Source organism: Pezoporus flaviventris, unplaced genomic scaffold, assembly GCF_033815535.1.
Source record: "Pezoporus flaviventris isolate CSIRO_AGI_PZ_B2104156 unplaced genomic scaffold, CSIRO_AGI_Pfla_v1 ptg000045l, whole genome shotgun sequence".
Lineage (NCBI taxonomy): Eukaryota > Metazoa > Chordata > Aves > Psittaciformes > Psittacidae > Pezoporus > Pezoporus flaviventris.
In genome coordinates, this window is record NW_026892593.1 from 3,218,814 (window position 1) to 3,235,792 (window position 16,979).

The window sequence follows — 16,979 nt, forward strand, 5'->3', positions numbered from 1 at the left end:
GATGTGCGAGTGGCAGCAAGTTAAATGAAATACCAGGGCTTCATAACTGAGAAATCCATACACACAGGAGGCAGTGGGGAAGGAATGGCTTTGAAGTTAAGCCAGTCAGTGCATTCCTCTGGGTTTTGGTTGTCTTACACTCATTTTTTTGCTATTTAAATATATGCTTTTATATGGTTGTGTAAATAAATGAGGACCTGGAAAAGATCAGTATAAAAAGTATAGAAAGCATATATACATATATATATATAAAGTATGTATAGAAAGCCACAGTATAGAAAGTAAAGAAATTCCTATGCACCAAAGAACTAAACCATGACAGTACATTGTACAGCCCCCTCTCTCAGTAGCAGGCATTAATAATACCATGCCGGAGTGGTGGTGTTTGGATGTTCTCACCTTTCCATCATGCACTTCTCTGCACCCTGGTGTACTCCTAACTGAGTGTTTGTCCTGCTCAAAACCCCCAGGTGAGGAAACACAAAGAAAGGAAAGCTCTGCTCTGCTACTTGCTCCCAATCCAAAGTTCAGGGCAAAGCCACCCAAATCCCTTCCAGTCTTTCCGACAAGCAGTAGAGCAAAACGTGAAGTGTTCCTCCAGGATCCAGTAGTTAATAGGTATTCTGCAATAATTTGGGATAAAAGAAAAAGAATCAGGAAAAAACACAGTAGGAGGAAAGAGATTTTTACTCTGTTCTGTAAGATATTTATTTCCAAACTGAATTAAAAATCACAGCAAACTGCAGTCCCTTCAAACAAGAACAATTTTTAAAATTGCTTTCCAGATTTATTTGTCATTTTAATAAATGACTATTTATAAAAATAAAGTGTTAAATTACTTACAACAAACTGAGCAACGCGTGGCTGAGATCATTCAGCATAGCGACAGACAAGGTGCTATTCCTTTATGTTGTGTCCTTTCAGACTGGAGACCAGAGAACAGAGTGCTCATGAGTTGAAGAGTAAATCAGAACCGTTCCAGCACTGGAGCTTCATGCCTTCTGTGAGATTCTAAGGTCATCTTACTATACAGAAAAGGAAATGATTACAGGAAATATTACACTTCATGCTTCTGCAGCTGGATTAAGTATTTTATTACTCACCACCGAGGACACTTCTGCTTGACACAAGCATATTTGTTAGAGTATTTTATTAAATTACAGCAAACATATGAATTCAGAGTGGGGCTATTGAAAAGCTAAATGCAAGAGGAACTGACACCACAGTGTCTCAGCAGCAATAAAGCTGTAATCAGTTTTGACAAATCTTACTCATGTGCTTTAGGCTCATCAAGAAGTTGTTCAGATACCACCATGGTGGAGCGGAAAGGAACAAAACATCAGGAGCGCCATAGAAATGCAGCACTATGGAGAAAAGGTCCCCAGAGATGCTTCTCCCTTTTATTCTCCAACAGCACTACAAAACTGAGTAAATAACTGGTAAATACTTTGATATTTAGAAAGATTTGGCATATTTGTTAATAGCCCTGCCTCCTGACCTTTCATGACTGCATGGACAGTTTAACTACTACTTTACAACATAAGGTTCTGGTCCCAAAGCTGTAGAGAAACTGTAGGTGAAAATAAAATTATCCCTATATATTATATCCCTATCTATTAAATCCCTATATATTATATCCCTATATATATACTATATATATTATAGTGGGTTTAAGGATTTTTTTCAAGGCTTGTTTCATGAACTTTGTAATTCTTCTTTGGTTTTTGAACGTTTGAGACCAATAACTTTATGTTCTTGGTTTTGCTGTTTCTGGCAGAACGATTAAGAGCTGGCACTTGCTGTGCCCCAAGACAGCCTGGTAGGACCAAACCCTAAGTAAGGAAGGCTGAAGGGCAGTGGCTAGTTCTTTCCTTCTCCCTTGGACATGACATGCAAAAAAAGAGGTATAAAAAATCACTGGCTTCCCACTGCCAGTGGTGGTGGACACCCAGTGGATCCCTGCTTAGAGTTAAGTCATTTTTCATCCCAGTCCAAAAGGAAATTACATTCAGCAACAATTAGACCAGCCTTCTGTAAGGATGTGGGGTGCAGTATGACCCCATTTATTGTTATCTATCTCTCACATGAGAACTACCATGAAGGGAACATTTTTCACATCTGCAGTCCGTAGGAGGCATTTTTCAAGGGTTAAAGGCTTCTTGCTCATCACAGGACAGCGAATTTCCCAGAGGAATGTTCATCCCTTATTCCTTTCACTCTGCTTTGTATTCCTGGGAGTCATTAGAGCACAGGTACATCTCGAGTCATTTTTGAAATACCATAGGAATTGCACAGCTGAGATTACCTCCTCTCTCTAGCATGCAAATCAGCCCTAAGAGGGCTCTCCTGGAAAACAATTCCTTACATTTTTTCCCAAGGGTATGTGTTCTTTTATTTGTCAGGGATCAAAATGCTTATGTGACAATACATGAGGAGCTAGTTAAACCTGGATTCCTTTGAGGTGGCAGCAGCTTTTTCTCCTCTTCATCTCTTCTCATTCTTTTTTACCCATTCATAAGGTTTCCACTGAGCCCAAAACTCAGAAAAATATCCTTAAATGGTTGTTCAATGTCTTTGTGTGCCAAAACAAGCTAGTTTCTCTGCAGAATTCACTTAGGCACCAGTTGGTTACGTGTAACTTCTTGTGTGTAACTTCATAGACTCCTTGGACTTTTATTTTCCCTACTCAAAGCCTGCAAGTAGTCAAGAGTATCTCTTACAGTGAGCTCCATTCCACCCAGGTTCAGTGGTGCGGGATTATCATTGGATATCTGCTGCATTTCTGTTGAAGTCTCTTGACCATAGGCATGTCCTTTAAGTCTCCATCCAGAACTAAGTAGCAGGTGCCAGACGTACAAAAGAAGATACAACATATTTGCTCCTAATGTAAAATCCTCTTAAAATCTAAAGCTTTTCTGTAGTCAATGGAGAGGGAAATGTGCTTGGAAGATTTCCAGGGATCAAACCCAACTAAGGACCTTTATTTGATTGCATCTCTTTGAAGACAGACACAGACAGTCTCTCCCAAGGTTAAATGTCCTTCTAGATGGTGACGTTAGATGCGTGCTCATATTCCAGTGTTTCCATAAGCGTTAGAGGCCCAGACCCAGGTCACTAATAAATCACAGTTTGGCCACTCCATCAGGACTGAGATTTACATAACTAACCAAGAGCTTTGGTGTCCAATGAACAGAGCACTTCAGGTTCTCTGATTGTTTCTGAATCCAGACAGGCTGCCGGCTCTTTGGGTTGGGTCCCCCACCCAGTGCCAAACGCACAGGCTGTGCTACTGTGGAAGGAGCCGCTCCATTGACCAACTCCACAGGGAGTCCTTCCTCCACACTTTGCCTTGTTGCTTCACAGAAATAAAACTGCTTCAGTTCAGGCAGCATTTCTAGCTCCTGGAAGGCTCCCCCAAAACAGAGCTGACTGATAAAGCTGTGAGCTGCTTATTCCTGGTGTTAGTCACCCCAAGCCAAAGCCACCGGAAACGATGGCACCATGGAGAGGAGTTCAAGGGTCTAATGCAACGAAGGACCTGTGTGTTCAGCTCTTTTTCTCCCTTACAGGAGCAAAGTTTTATTCTTTTTCATTTCCCCTCTGGAGAGAGCTTTATTTAAAATTCTGTTTGTACATCTCTTTTTTTTCTCTTTAGTGCCCTTGAGCCTTGAGAAATGTGGAAGCTCAAGAATTCCAACTTCAAGGAGGTTGTTTAGAAAAACTTCAGTGTGTTACAGTGTTTTGTAAGCCCCAGATGCAGGCTGGTGCCTTTGATTATTCATACATGCCATTCAGACTCTGACCCTGTCAAACATTCTTTCCACACTATTGGACAAAAAAGTCCTCATCCAGCAGGTGCCTTGTGAAGCAGAAAATGCTAATGTTTGTGTCTGGCAGCAAAAACAGAGGCTCTGTGCAGGGAAATCTTGGTGTTGTCAACCCCTCTTTTTCAGGTAGAGCATGCACCTATATCACATTTTTATATCATCACTGTAGATTGGGCTCAGAAGAGAATAAAGACCTTAAATTTATGGCCTGCCTGACAGCGGTTGTCCCCTGCAGCTCATTTGACTATTCATCATTCTCCACACAGTCAGTCCTCCATACAGCTGAGGATGTTGCCTAGCAGAGGATAAAACCTTGGTTATGTTGTAAATTTAACATTATACATTAAATATCTGTGCTATTATAATACTGATGTAAGATATTTTATATGTATTAACTCTCTAGAGCTCCTTACAAAGATATTTTGACTGTCACATCCTGCACAGGTTGCAGCTCCGGCATTTACACAACATTCCCGTAACAATAGACTTGAGTTTCAACTGGTTGAAAAGCCAAATCAATGTAACACCAGTACCACAGCTCTACTGATTCACAGCAGGATGGGCTGGCAGCACTCTCCTCCTCTTCATCCTGTAGTGCGAGCTCTTACCAGCTCTCCAGGGACAGAACCCAAGCTCAGTGTTACCTGTGCCTCAAACAGCACAGCTCATCAGCCATGGGAAGGAGGTTTGCTCCCTGCTGGGAAGCTGTGAGGCCATGAATCCTTTGGCTTGGCTGCAGACAGAAGATGCCACATCTCTTTGAATCCATAGCTGCCCATTAGTGTGGGTGTCCATGCTCTCCTGTTGCACTCCTTAACCCCCTGTGTGATGCTGAGACACCAGTACCCACTACCTGCAGACACTTGTGTTGCTTTCCCCTTTAAAGATCATGCCACCTCCTGCTGCTGTTGCTCCTGGGACCATGCCCCAGACACAATCCGTGGTATCCCAAGCCATAGCTCCATGTTGAACACTGTTGGTGCAGCCCAACAACATGGATGTCTCCACCAGGAATATTTTCTTGACATGGGATGCTGTATCGCTCCATATATCTTCACCCCTAACTCCATGCAACCCTGTTAGCAGGCATCATCTGAGTTGCCAGCCCCCACTGACACTTAAAGCGGGACTAGATATCAATGTTTAGGTAACTCCAATCTACCAATATTTAAGCAACTCAAATCTGCCAATATCCTTACGTAAACAAGCCCAAAAATGGAATATAGAAAAGCAAGGTAAGCAACAAACTGAAAGGTGAGGAGCGTGATGGCTGCTCCAGGAGCTTGTGAAATCTCCAGCTTTGGAGATAAAGGTCTTTCCCAACATGGTTGATTCTATGATTCTATATTAAAAACTCATCTGGATGTGGCTGTGAGTGACCTCCACTAAGCTGGCCCTGTTTTAGGGTACACACCAAGGTCCCTTCCAGCCTGAATTATGCTATTCCATAATCACACAGAGGGTAAGTGAAGATAAGGCCCATAGAAGATTGGAGCTGCTAAGGATAGGTGTTGCTCTGGCTCCTCCAAATGACGGAGAGGGAATGGTACGCAACTCACTCAGTGCTATGGTATGATTTGATTTTCCAGAGAGAAGCCATAGCTTAAGAACAAGCGTATTTATCTGATTTTCATTAGCCAGGCACAGAAATCACTCATGTCACTTGAACTCTCCCCTTGCTTTTCAGTTCTACAGATTTTCCTTAGAAAGCCTCTGAAATTTAGAACCATTCCCAGGGAACTTTCCAAATCTGAGAAAGCAGAGAATACTGAAGAGCACTTTTCTTCCTTTAGACTACTTCATCAGTTTTAATCACCAGAGAATATACTTTCAAAGGGACACTTAGAGGCAAACAAATCATGCCAAAGAGTAAGGGGATTTCCATCCCTAAATCACCATGACCAGCTTTCAATCCTACCTGAAGGCAAAAAGAGAGGCAGAGGGAAAAGCTGCAGGTGCAGCAATAACTAGGAAGCTTTCTTCCTTTGGAACACACTTTCTTTGCTCATGTCTAGGAAGGATCCCAGGGGAAATGGGTTCAAACTTAAACGGGAGATTTAGGTTAGATACAAGGAAGAAGCAACCTGGTCTAGTGGAAGGTGTCCCTGCTCATGGCAGGGGGGTTGGAACTGGATGATCTTCAGGTCCTTTCCAACCCAAACCATTCTATGATTCTATGGTTCTACAATCAACCAAAATACATCCATCTTCTCCTTGCTGCAGACAAGGCACCAGCTTTAATGGTATTTTGGACTTGCCTTCTAACACTGTATTTCTTTTTTAATTACACCTCATTAGTTTTTGCCTTCCAAACTATTACACATGGCAATCAGAAACCCAGATACAAGTACACTCACCTCCATTTTTCATGTACATTCATATTGTTTTCATGCACATTCATATTGTTTTTATGCTGGGTATGTGATATACACAACACGTTACTACTAGAACACTTGGTACCAGAAGGCTGAGACCTGAACACAAAAGCAGTTAGTCTGCTGGCTTCCCACTGAACTCAGTGGCTGTTCAGTCTCAACAGGAGCGAAGAGCTTCAGTGTTGGCTGAATCACAGCCTCAAGGAGGAGGCCAGGACCACACAGAGAGCTAGAATAGTGCCAAGAATAAAACCCAGGAGCTTCTTGGCTCTTTGTTCCCCATTCAGGACATGGGATCAGGCTTCTTCACTGATTTCATGTAAGAGGAATAAGGGATGTCATTAGGAGCCAAAGGCATGATTTGGAGATGCCCTGTGCATCTTTTCAGAGTGGCTAATGCTCCAGGTAACCAACTGAGAGAACAGTTGAGGAGATGGATGTAACCAGATCTGAGCACAGCTCATTGAGAGGAAATGAAACAGAGCTGCACAAAGAACTAGGTTGAAAGCTAAGATCTAAGCATAATAAAATACACAAGTCACAATATTATTTGGTAGAACAATAGAGATTAAAACAAAGGATTTCCGGGGATGTGACATTTGTAGATCTGCAGGAGTATTTACAACTTTGTATGAGGCTTAAGGTGGTGTTTTCTCAACTCTCCTTACAAAACAGAAATGTTAAAATACATAAAAGAGAGCACTGAATTTTTCACAGAAGAAGGCCATTCATGACACAAAGCCTCTCATTAAAGCACTTTCTTAGCACAAAGAAAAAGAACAAACTACACATATGAGATGGTCCAAGCAGCTGCCTCTGCTTTGCTCTTCTTAATGGATGACCTCGAGGCAGTTTTCCCCTGGCACACACACAAAGCCTCACACTGCATCAACCCTGCTCCTACTGCTGTGGGCTGAAGCCACGCTGAAACACAATGGAGAGTGCTGGAGCTCCATGTGCATGGAGCACCATCTGCAAACAGATCCAGCACCGCTCCTGGTGGCTTCTGAAACACTGAGTTCACACAGCCCACTGTGCATGCTTCTGAGCTTGAAAATAAGCTGAGATAGTTCTGAACTGGCTTCAGTGCCCTTTCCATGCGCTAACCCCTGCCTCAAAAGAGGGGAAAAACAATGATCGGTCACGGCTGGAAGAAGGGTCATGCATGTCTTCTAGTCAAAGTCTTGTGACATTTGGGGTAATCCTGATATTTTCAAGATAACCAGTGTTTTTTGAGACTTACTTGGCTGAATACTGGCTGCTTTGAAGGAGTTGTTATGTGCAAAATGCCTTCATAAAATCATGGAATGGTTTGGGTTGTAAAGGACCTTAAGATCATCCAGTTCTAACCCCCCTGCCATGGGCAGGGACACCTCACACTAAACCATGCCACCCCAGGCTCTCTCCAACCTGGCCTTGAACACCACCAGGGATGGAGCATTCACAACTTCCTTGGGCAACCCATTCCAGTGCCTCACCACCCTTACAGGAAAGAACTTCCTCTTTATATCTAATCTAAACTTCCCCTGTTTAAGTTTTAACCCGTTACCCCTTGTCCTATCACTACAGTCCCTAATGAAGAGTCCCTCTCCAGCATCTTCATACACCCCCTTCACCGAATAGCTTTGGTTAACTATGAGGGCATCTTCTTAGATGCTTTCCTCTTATTTGAATGCTTGGACATTCCAAATATCTTCAATTTTATTAGCGTAAGTATAAGGATGCCATCATTGCTGCACATCAACAGAGTGATAACAAAATCCAACTACAAGCTCAGCCCAGAATCCAGAATGAAATGTTGTAGATTTTGCTGAAATCTTTAGGATTTATAATAACTGATGATAAAAAATCCTTACGTTTTCCTGAATGCTTGATTGCACAAATCCAACTCAAGGTGGGAAACAGCAGATCTGGGACAACCTCTTTGACACAGGCCAGTTGATATGAATGATATCTGAAGCATTCTGGTTGGAGGCAGATTCTGTCCTTCCTCAAAAAACCACCCCAAATTTGGAAGTCCCTGATAAACTGAGGAATAAATCATGGATTGTCTGAGGAATAGGTCACAGATTGGTAGAAGGGGAAGCCCAAGATTGCCCTAGTCAAGAACAGTAGGTCTATGCAGGAACTGTATCCTTATGGGAAATGGTGCAAGGAACTAAAACTTCATCTACATGAACAGGTGACTCTAAAATGCTTTGTTGTGAGATCAGATGGGAAGTCCTTAGACTAGTGAGGAACAAAGGCACTGGTGCTGTTGGACAACAAGGATGCTGTGAGTGTTTGAAATCTTCCTCCAAAAACCCTTGAAGTGCCAGATGGAAAGCCAGGATCCATTGTACAGACCTATTTGGATGGGCTCAAAGAAAGAAATGCTTTCTCTAGAGATAACAGGTGATGCAGGATCACTGGTGTCAAGGTGATCTATCTGCTGCTGAGATTTCTTCCATTTCACTGGGCAAATCAACTTAGGTCAAGGGATATCCTCTGTGTACCAAACCGTATCTCTCCTTGTCTGGCTGGTCTTGTTCCTGCCTCTGGGGCATCCTAATGCTGGGGAAGGAGCTGGAGATTCAGCTGGGAAGCAGCAGGTTGGTTAATCAACCAAAGTGAGGACAAGAATGTCTGCTTCAGGATGTCAGGATGGCGCAGCCTGGACCCAACATGTGTTTTACCTGAGCCTCCTTGGAGGCACAGAGCACACCCATACAGAGTTGCTGAGGGTCTCCACTTACAGGAACAAACCTCTGTGTGGCAAAAGAACCAATAGCACTCACCAGCCTCATTAAAGATGTAATCACTTCTTGCTTGGAGGATGGAACACTCAGCACCCAGGGGCACCATTCTCTGTGCTCCCAGTGGGGAGAACATATGCTTCCTCCTGATGGAAGAGTGACAGGAGCATTTCAAGTTTGTCTTGAAACTTTTCCCAATTATCAAAACCAGGCTGTGTGAAAAGTCCATCTGTACACTGAGCCAAAAGCAGTTTACATCTAAAAGTTGTTTTAAAACAACTAGGAATGTTGGTTGATGAGAAAATGAACATGAGCCAGCAGTATGCGCTTGCAGCCCAGAATGCCAACCGTATCCTGGGCTGCATCAAAAGGAGCGTGACCAGCAGGTTGAAGGAGGTGATCCTGCCCCTCTACTCTGCTCTTGTGAGACCTCATTTGGAGTATTGTGTGCAGTTCTGGTGTCCTCAACATAAAAAGGACATGGAACTGTTGGAACAAGTCCAGAAAAGGGCCATGAGGATGATCAGGGGACTGGAGCACCTCCCGTATGAAGACAGGCTGAGGAAGTTTGCGCTGTTCAGCTTGGAGAAGAGAAGGCTGCGTGGAGGCCTCAGAGCAGCCTTCCAGTATCTGAAGGGGAGCTATAAGAATGCTGGGGAGGGACTCTTCATTAGGGACTGTAGTGATAGGACAAGGGGTAATGGGTTAAAACTTAAACAGGGAAAGTTTAGACTGGATATAAGGAAGAAGTTCTTTACTGTAAGGGTGGTGAGGCACTGGAATGGGTTGCCCAGGGAAGTTGTGAATGCTCCATCCCTGGTGGTGTTCAAGGCCAGGTAGGACAGAGCTGGGTGTCAGGTGACATGGTTCAGTGTGAGGTGTCCCTGCCCGTGGCAGGGGGGTTGGAACTGGAAGATCTTAAGGTCCTTTCCAACTCTAACTATTCTATGATTCTAAAAGAGATGAGTAGCTTTGCAATAAGGGAGCTCTCAAAACCAGAAATCCAAGCTGAATTGAAAGAACCGCTCTTTAATCCAAAACTCCATATAGAAAGAAGTTGATTTATATTGTGGTTGAGGCCACAAAACCACCAAAATATCAGTAGCTGGTACATAGTTCCAGCTGCAGGTGAGACTGCAGAACCAGCTCATGGCTACAGGGAGCAGAAATCACTGCATTTCAGCTTGCTGGGTTTGAAGTGATTTCACTTCAGTTGTTGAGGATGCGATACATGTCAAGGGGCTGGAGAATTTACAATGCACACAAGAGTGCTTTAGGGGAACTGACTCTCAGCAGGTCTCTTTGGCCGTGCCCAGGTACCTTGTTGTACAAACACAGTGCTGGAGGAGAGCAGGTCCTGAGGTGTGCTAGCACAGCAGAGGAAAGCACATGATTTAATGTTTGGTTTTGGAAACCCACAGGTTTCCCCTGACCTACAGCCTGGCATGGAAAACACTACAGGTAAAGTGACATCTGGAGTGCTTTGATATCCTGAGGTGATGAGATGGCAGAAGACATAGAATCATACAACTGTTTAGGTTGGAAAAGACCTTTAAGATCACCAAGTCCAACCATTACCCCAGGAGTGCCAAGGCCACCACTAAACCATGTCCTGAGCACCACATCCACACATCTTTTAAACACCTCCAGGAATGGTGACTCCAGCATTGCCCTGGGCAGCCTGTTGCACTGCCTGAGCACCCTTTGGGGAAGGAATTGTTCCTCATCTCCATCTAAACCTGCCCTGGTGCAGCTTGAGGCCGTTTCCTTTTGTCCCACCCCTTGTTCCTTGGGAGCAGAGCCCAGCCCCTCCTGGCTCCATCCTCCTGTCAGGCAGTTGTAGGGAGCGATGAGGTACCCCTGAGCCTTCTCTTCTCCAGGAAGACCCCCCAGGTCCCTCAGCCGTTCTCCATCACACTTGTGCTCCAGGCCCTGCACCAGCTCCGTTGCCTTTCTCTGGCCCCACTCCAGCACCTCAATGTCTCTCTTGTAGTGAGGGGCCAGAACTGAACAGAGGATTCAAGGGATATTTCCTAATGCCCCACCAGTCTGGTACTCACCTAGAGGCTGTCTTAAGTCTTCTACAGCACAGTGGTCAGAATGCCTCATAATTAGCCCCGAGGGCAGCAGCCTTCCCAAGGAAGAGGCAGCACAGCTGGATTTCAGCAAGGACAAGGAACTTGGTGCCACACTTTCCTTGCCAGAGGGGAACTTGCCATTTCCAGCCTGCATCTTCCAGTCTGCTGCTGCCAGCCCCAGAAAGTCTTGGAGAAAGGACTTTCAAGAGGAGCTCACAATCCAGGGGGAAAGGCACCATGGACACCTGGGTTTAACAGGGCCCTCGGGAACTCAAGGGTGGGAGGTACAGCAAGCTCTGCCCACAGCACCTACATCCAGTTTGCAGCAACAGAGAGGCTTTACCCAGCACCAGCAGATGCTCCATGGGCTGGACTTGAAGCTCAGACCATAGGGCAAGAACATACTGTCATTTTCCTGTACTTTTGTGCAGGACATGCCTTTCAGACCAGGTTACTGCCCCGGATACATCTCTTTCATTATATTTCATAATATATTTCAACAATTCCTCCCATTTTCATGTATTCATAAATAAATCTGCGTGGGGTTTACGGACCAACAGCAGTGCTTTAGCTCGGGGGTGTGTGGGACAGCAAATGTGGTCCATGTTGTGTATGAATGTGGCTGGGGGGCTGTGAAGCAAGCATGGAGGGGGAAGGAGGCACATGGGGGTTGCAGAGGGCCGGCAGACCCCCCAGACAGGAGCAATCCCTTGTAGGCAGATGGTGAAGACTCGGGGAGGAAGCGAGTGTATTCGCACATCGGGAGGTGGTTTGGATGCAGGCAGGGAAGTGTGGCGGAGGCTGCCCGATTTGGCCGGGCTGCTGCTCGTTGTTATAGCAACCGGAGGAGGCTGCTCTCAGCCAGAGGATGGAGCGAGGACGGGGAAGAGGAGCAGGTTTATAAAGCAAAGGAGGGAGTTTGAATAGGTGAAGAGAGGGAGAAGTCAGAGGGCTGGAGCAGGATGAAAACTGCAGAGGGATGGGCAGCATATGTGGGAATGGGGGATTCTCCCCACCTTTGTTCAGATGGTGTCCCATCACATCCCTTCCCTGGGGGAGAGCAAGGGTTGGGGTCCCTCTCCTGCTGTGAACAGGAGGGCACAGCAACGCTCCCCAATGGCAGCAGAACAAACACTGATGACGGTGTAGACAGTGGGAAGGGGGCAAAGGGGGTAAAGCACAAGGAATCCTCTGCAACAACTCCATAGTACAACAGTGGCTGCTGTTGCTGCTCAGAGGGAAGGACCAGTTGGGAAAGGCTGTCCCAGCCATAACCCTGGTACATGTGGGCCTTGGATCTCTGCAGTGATGTGCCAGTGCAAAACGGTCTGGAGACTCCTCAACAGCCACCCCAGACCCCCCTGCTCCCCCATGGTAAACCAGATTGAAACACCAAAAACCCCTTTGTGAATCCAGCTCCTGAGCTACTGAGACCCTGGAAGACACTCCAGGGTTTTCAGGATGATGCCTCAGCACAGCAGAACTGTTAATGACATTAATGAGCATAACCTCGCGTTCATCCGGCTCACAGCACAGCCAGCGCCAAGGGCTCAGCACAGCCGCGTTTTCAGAGGACAGGGTTGGAGAGCCCCAGGGTCATCCCGCAGGGTCGGCTGCTCCAGTAGTCGCGCTTTGCCCAGGAGATGGCAGCAGCGGGTGCGGGTTCCAGGCGGGAAGCCCCGGGAATTGGGCGGATAACCTGGATAATGGTAAATCATCAAGCAGGCTTTCGTCCCTTTAAGCTGTACTATTTGGCTTTGCCCAGTGATTGTCTTCATGTGGTTTAGGCGTCTTGATAGTCACACAACTCCCATCCTCATCCAGCTTTTATCATCATGCCCCTTATTTCAACTGGGGCTCTGAGATAAAACCTCAATACAACTCTACAGGTTGCTCATTTACGCTATGCAGACATCCACTCTGAATGTTGATTCCTACCTGCTCCTTCCCCCTGCATACACAGCATTCCTCATTTCCACTCCCCAGAAGCTGAGGCTTCAGGCTGGGTTTCCCTTCCCTACCATCAGCCTCAAACACCCATTTTAAAGACCCATCCCAAGGATTTCTCACTAATTAAATGCTTTTCATTACAATCCAACCCTTGGAAACAACCCAAGGCCAGGGAGACCTGAATAGGCAGCAAGAGCTTGGAGTGAAAGGAATCAAAAGCACAATGGGGCTCGAGGGAGAGGGGGAAAGATACAAGGTGCATTGGATGTGAACACAGAACACACAGGCTGGGCATCATCCTCACACTAGCTGTCTAACCTTGGCTATGAGGTGGAAATCTTCATCAGTCAGCGACTTGTTTTCCCACTGTCTATTCCTCCTTGTTAGCTCCTCCTTTTCCCTCCCCAGACAGCAATTCCTGCTCTTCAGGATCAGAATCAAGTGGGTCTGTCCACAGAGGAGCCTTTTAAAGCTGGGGTAGCTTGCAGTTCACCACCAGTCTGGTTATCAGCTCGATTTCCTAACAGGCAGGGAATAGAGTTGTTGCTACAAAAAAAACAGAAGCAATAAGAAAATGACAAAAAAATTTAAGATCTGTGCTTCAAAAAGAATGTCCTGCTTGGTGTTTTAATGAGTTCATTTCATTTCTATTAGAAATGAGAGGAAAGATTCCCTAACAAAGCAGCTGTTGTGAAGGAAAAGGCCAAAAATGCTTAGCAAATTTCCAAAAGCCACGTTTTTGCTGAGCTGTGCACTTTGGAATTGTACAGAGGAGAATTCACTCAAGGATTAACACACAAATAAAACTGGATGAAGATGTGGGCTGAAACCATGCATCCTCCTCATGGCACAGGACTTAAGTGATGAAGGGCCTTCCAGGTTTGATAGCATTAGTTTAAAGGGCTTCTCTCATTTCCTGCTGCTACTGATAAAAGCAAATCCCTGATCAACTTTTCATGGGAGACTGTTTCAGGCTTCATTTCCCAAAGGAATTTCAAAGGCAGATATCCTGTTGGACATAACCCCTTTCAGATAGGCTGGGTTGCTCTAGAACTGGTGGGATCCAGATCCCTTTGCCTTTCTATACCGAGTGATACCACTTCCAATAAACCTTGCTGAGGGCTTAGGCTTGCTGGGTGCTCTTTAATTTCCGAGCACAATGAAGCAGACTTGGCATTTCAACTGCATTATGAAAGATGTGTTCCTGAACAGCTGAAGAGGGGGAAAGAAGCATGTTTCTGTTTCCCATCTAATCAGGCTGCAGTTTCCCAGTGCCAGCCTCAATCTGTGTTAAATTGATCATGCCATCCACCAGAAAGATTGGGTACATAATAGAAGTTAACCCCAAAACTGATTACTCAGATAATTAAGTATTAGAGCTATAGTGGGTTACTCCAGCTCTTGGTGCCACCTCTCAGGTGCTTTATGTTTTCCTTCCCTCACAACCACTGCAGAGACCCACCTCCCATTCCCTCCAAGTCAGGCATTGCAAGCTTCTTTGGAGTCCGAGGAAGGAAGGGAACTGTGCTCCCCAGGGCTGGTGTGTCTGCACTGATCCAGCGAAAAGCACATTAGCTCAAACACATCTAAGTTGAGCAAAATGGACCCTTGGATACCCAAAGAAAAACAGAAGCAGTCCTCATCTAACCTCAGAGAGGCAATACAGGCAGTGATGGACCCAGTGCAGCCTTTACCTAGGTCTAAAGCGATGCCAAAGGATGAGCTGTTGAAGACAAGCACTGGAATGGGAGTCAGGATGAAGGATGTCTGTGATCTATTACCACCCCCAAATACTTCCTCTGGCCCTGGTCTCCACCACCTCCATCAAGGAGAGTCATCCTTAACATTTACAAAGGCATCACAAACCTTTACTCTGACAGATGAAAGATTTCAAGTAAAACCTCCTCCAGATCTCATTAAGTATTCATGCTCTTCCTATTGCAATGCCTTGGGAACCCAACTTGCCTTCCCGTTCTTCACCCCAAAGACATCAGTTTTGACCTGTGGAAACCACACTGAAGCTATTCTATCTCAAGCTGTCTTGCTCCGTTGTTTTCTTAAGTGCAACTGGTCATCACAAGTGCCATCAGGATGCCATGCTCCTCATTTTAGGTTGGGAATGCTATCCATGGACCCTGTAACAGCATCTAAAGAGACCTCAAGGTACTTCTTCCCACATAGCTACGGCATGACACAACCCATGTGCATATGACCACAGAAGCACAAGCAAAGCCCCCAGCAGACCAGCCCCTGCAAAGCCACATGACAAAACACATTAGCTCAATGCAATATGCAAAGGGAAGATCATGTTTTCCACTGGACATGCTACAAAAGCAGATCACATGCCCTTACTGCTTGCTTTCTGGAGTGAAATATCAAAGGATAATTCAAAACACACTTGGATGTGCTTGAGGTAGGAGACTGCAGGGCAATGGCTTCAACAGGCCTCAGAAACCCACCCCTCATTAGCTCCTGTATTTTTTTTACCTTCCCCACATTTGACAGCTCCTGGAGTGGGTCCAGCGCCGTTGCATCCGCAGCACTGCCAGGACCCATTCCACATGCTGGGAATTTTCTGAAGGAAAAAAGCATTTCCTGACATCTGTTCTGAATTCGCTGTTCTCCCCCTCCTCCTGACTTCGTCTCACCCCACATCCCTCCATCGTCACCTGACCCTGGCTGACCAGAGCTCACTAGTTAGAGCTGAGAATCTCTGTGGAGAACACAAAACCCACACCTCTCCTAGCCCTGTTCCTCCTCCTCCTCATTTTCTCTGCTGTTGACACAGGATTTTGCTCTTTGCAATGAGCAATCTGTCCCTAAACCCTAATCACTTGCACATGCGTTTTCTTTTACTGATTCAGGTTTTTCCTACCAGAACGATGGGCTTGAGTGACGGCCAAATTAAAAAAGCCTTTGCAGGACTGAACCCACAACCAGGTTCATCCTTTTAGGATGGAGCTTTTTCAATGTGAACAATTCCAAGGTGGAATTCTATTCATTCTGATGAAGTTAGCAGGATAGAGAAATGATTTCCTGTTATTTGATTCCATCAGAAGTTTCCCTTCACGCTCTGCCTCACCTTGTGCTAGCTGAGCAGCTTTCTGCATCAAAAATAGTCAAAAGATAAGACTGAGAGACACAACAAGCTGCTTCTGCCAACTAATCTGCCAATAATTCTTCATACGCACACATGGATGCAGCTTTAAGGAGCCAAAAGTCATCGTGATCTTGTTTTTTCCCCCTATATTGCAGAAGTTTAAATAATCTGGGTTATCTCAGTGCAGTGCCCGAGGTTCTGTTTGCAGCAGGACATGACAGACACCACCAGGTATGCCAAGCATGTAAGTAGATTTTATTAAGCATAACTTTGGTTCTAAGTATTCCACCCTCATTCTTGTCATAGCTTTAGTTAAAAACAATTATACAAGAGCAAATACAAAAAATATTAAATTATGAAAACAAATCCATTAAGGCTCCCTTTTTATATTTATATATATTTATATATGTACACTCAAACAAGTGCAGATATTAACAGAAGGTTAAAGACACAAAAAATGCTATAAAATTTACTGCTATACTATCAAAAGCAAGAGTTTTAAAAAAGTACAAAGTGGTAAGTAAGCCATTTTCAAATCACTGAAGTATTTGCCAGATTGCTTCAAACCCTATATGGCTAAAGGGCAGATCAGGAGTTGCTTACACTCACTGACAAGCAGTTTCTCACTTGAGCAGCCGCACAGGACACTTGTGGTGTGACTAGCTGACCACCCATTGCAGGGTTGCCCATTCTAGCCCAATCCTGACTTTAAAGACAAGCTTTCGCCTGTCAAATCGACATGAAGGTGGCTGGGATTCCTAGACTAAAGGGTCAGCAGGATTCAAAGATGTTCTAACACACACATTGATGTTCTGTTCACACAAAGAATTAATTCCAACTGAAAACAAAAAACTACTGCACACTGTATGTACAACGGAGTTGTCTGGCCTCCTGTGTTTCAGAAAGAGAAACTC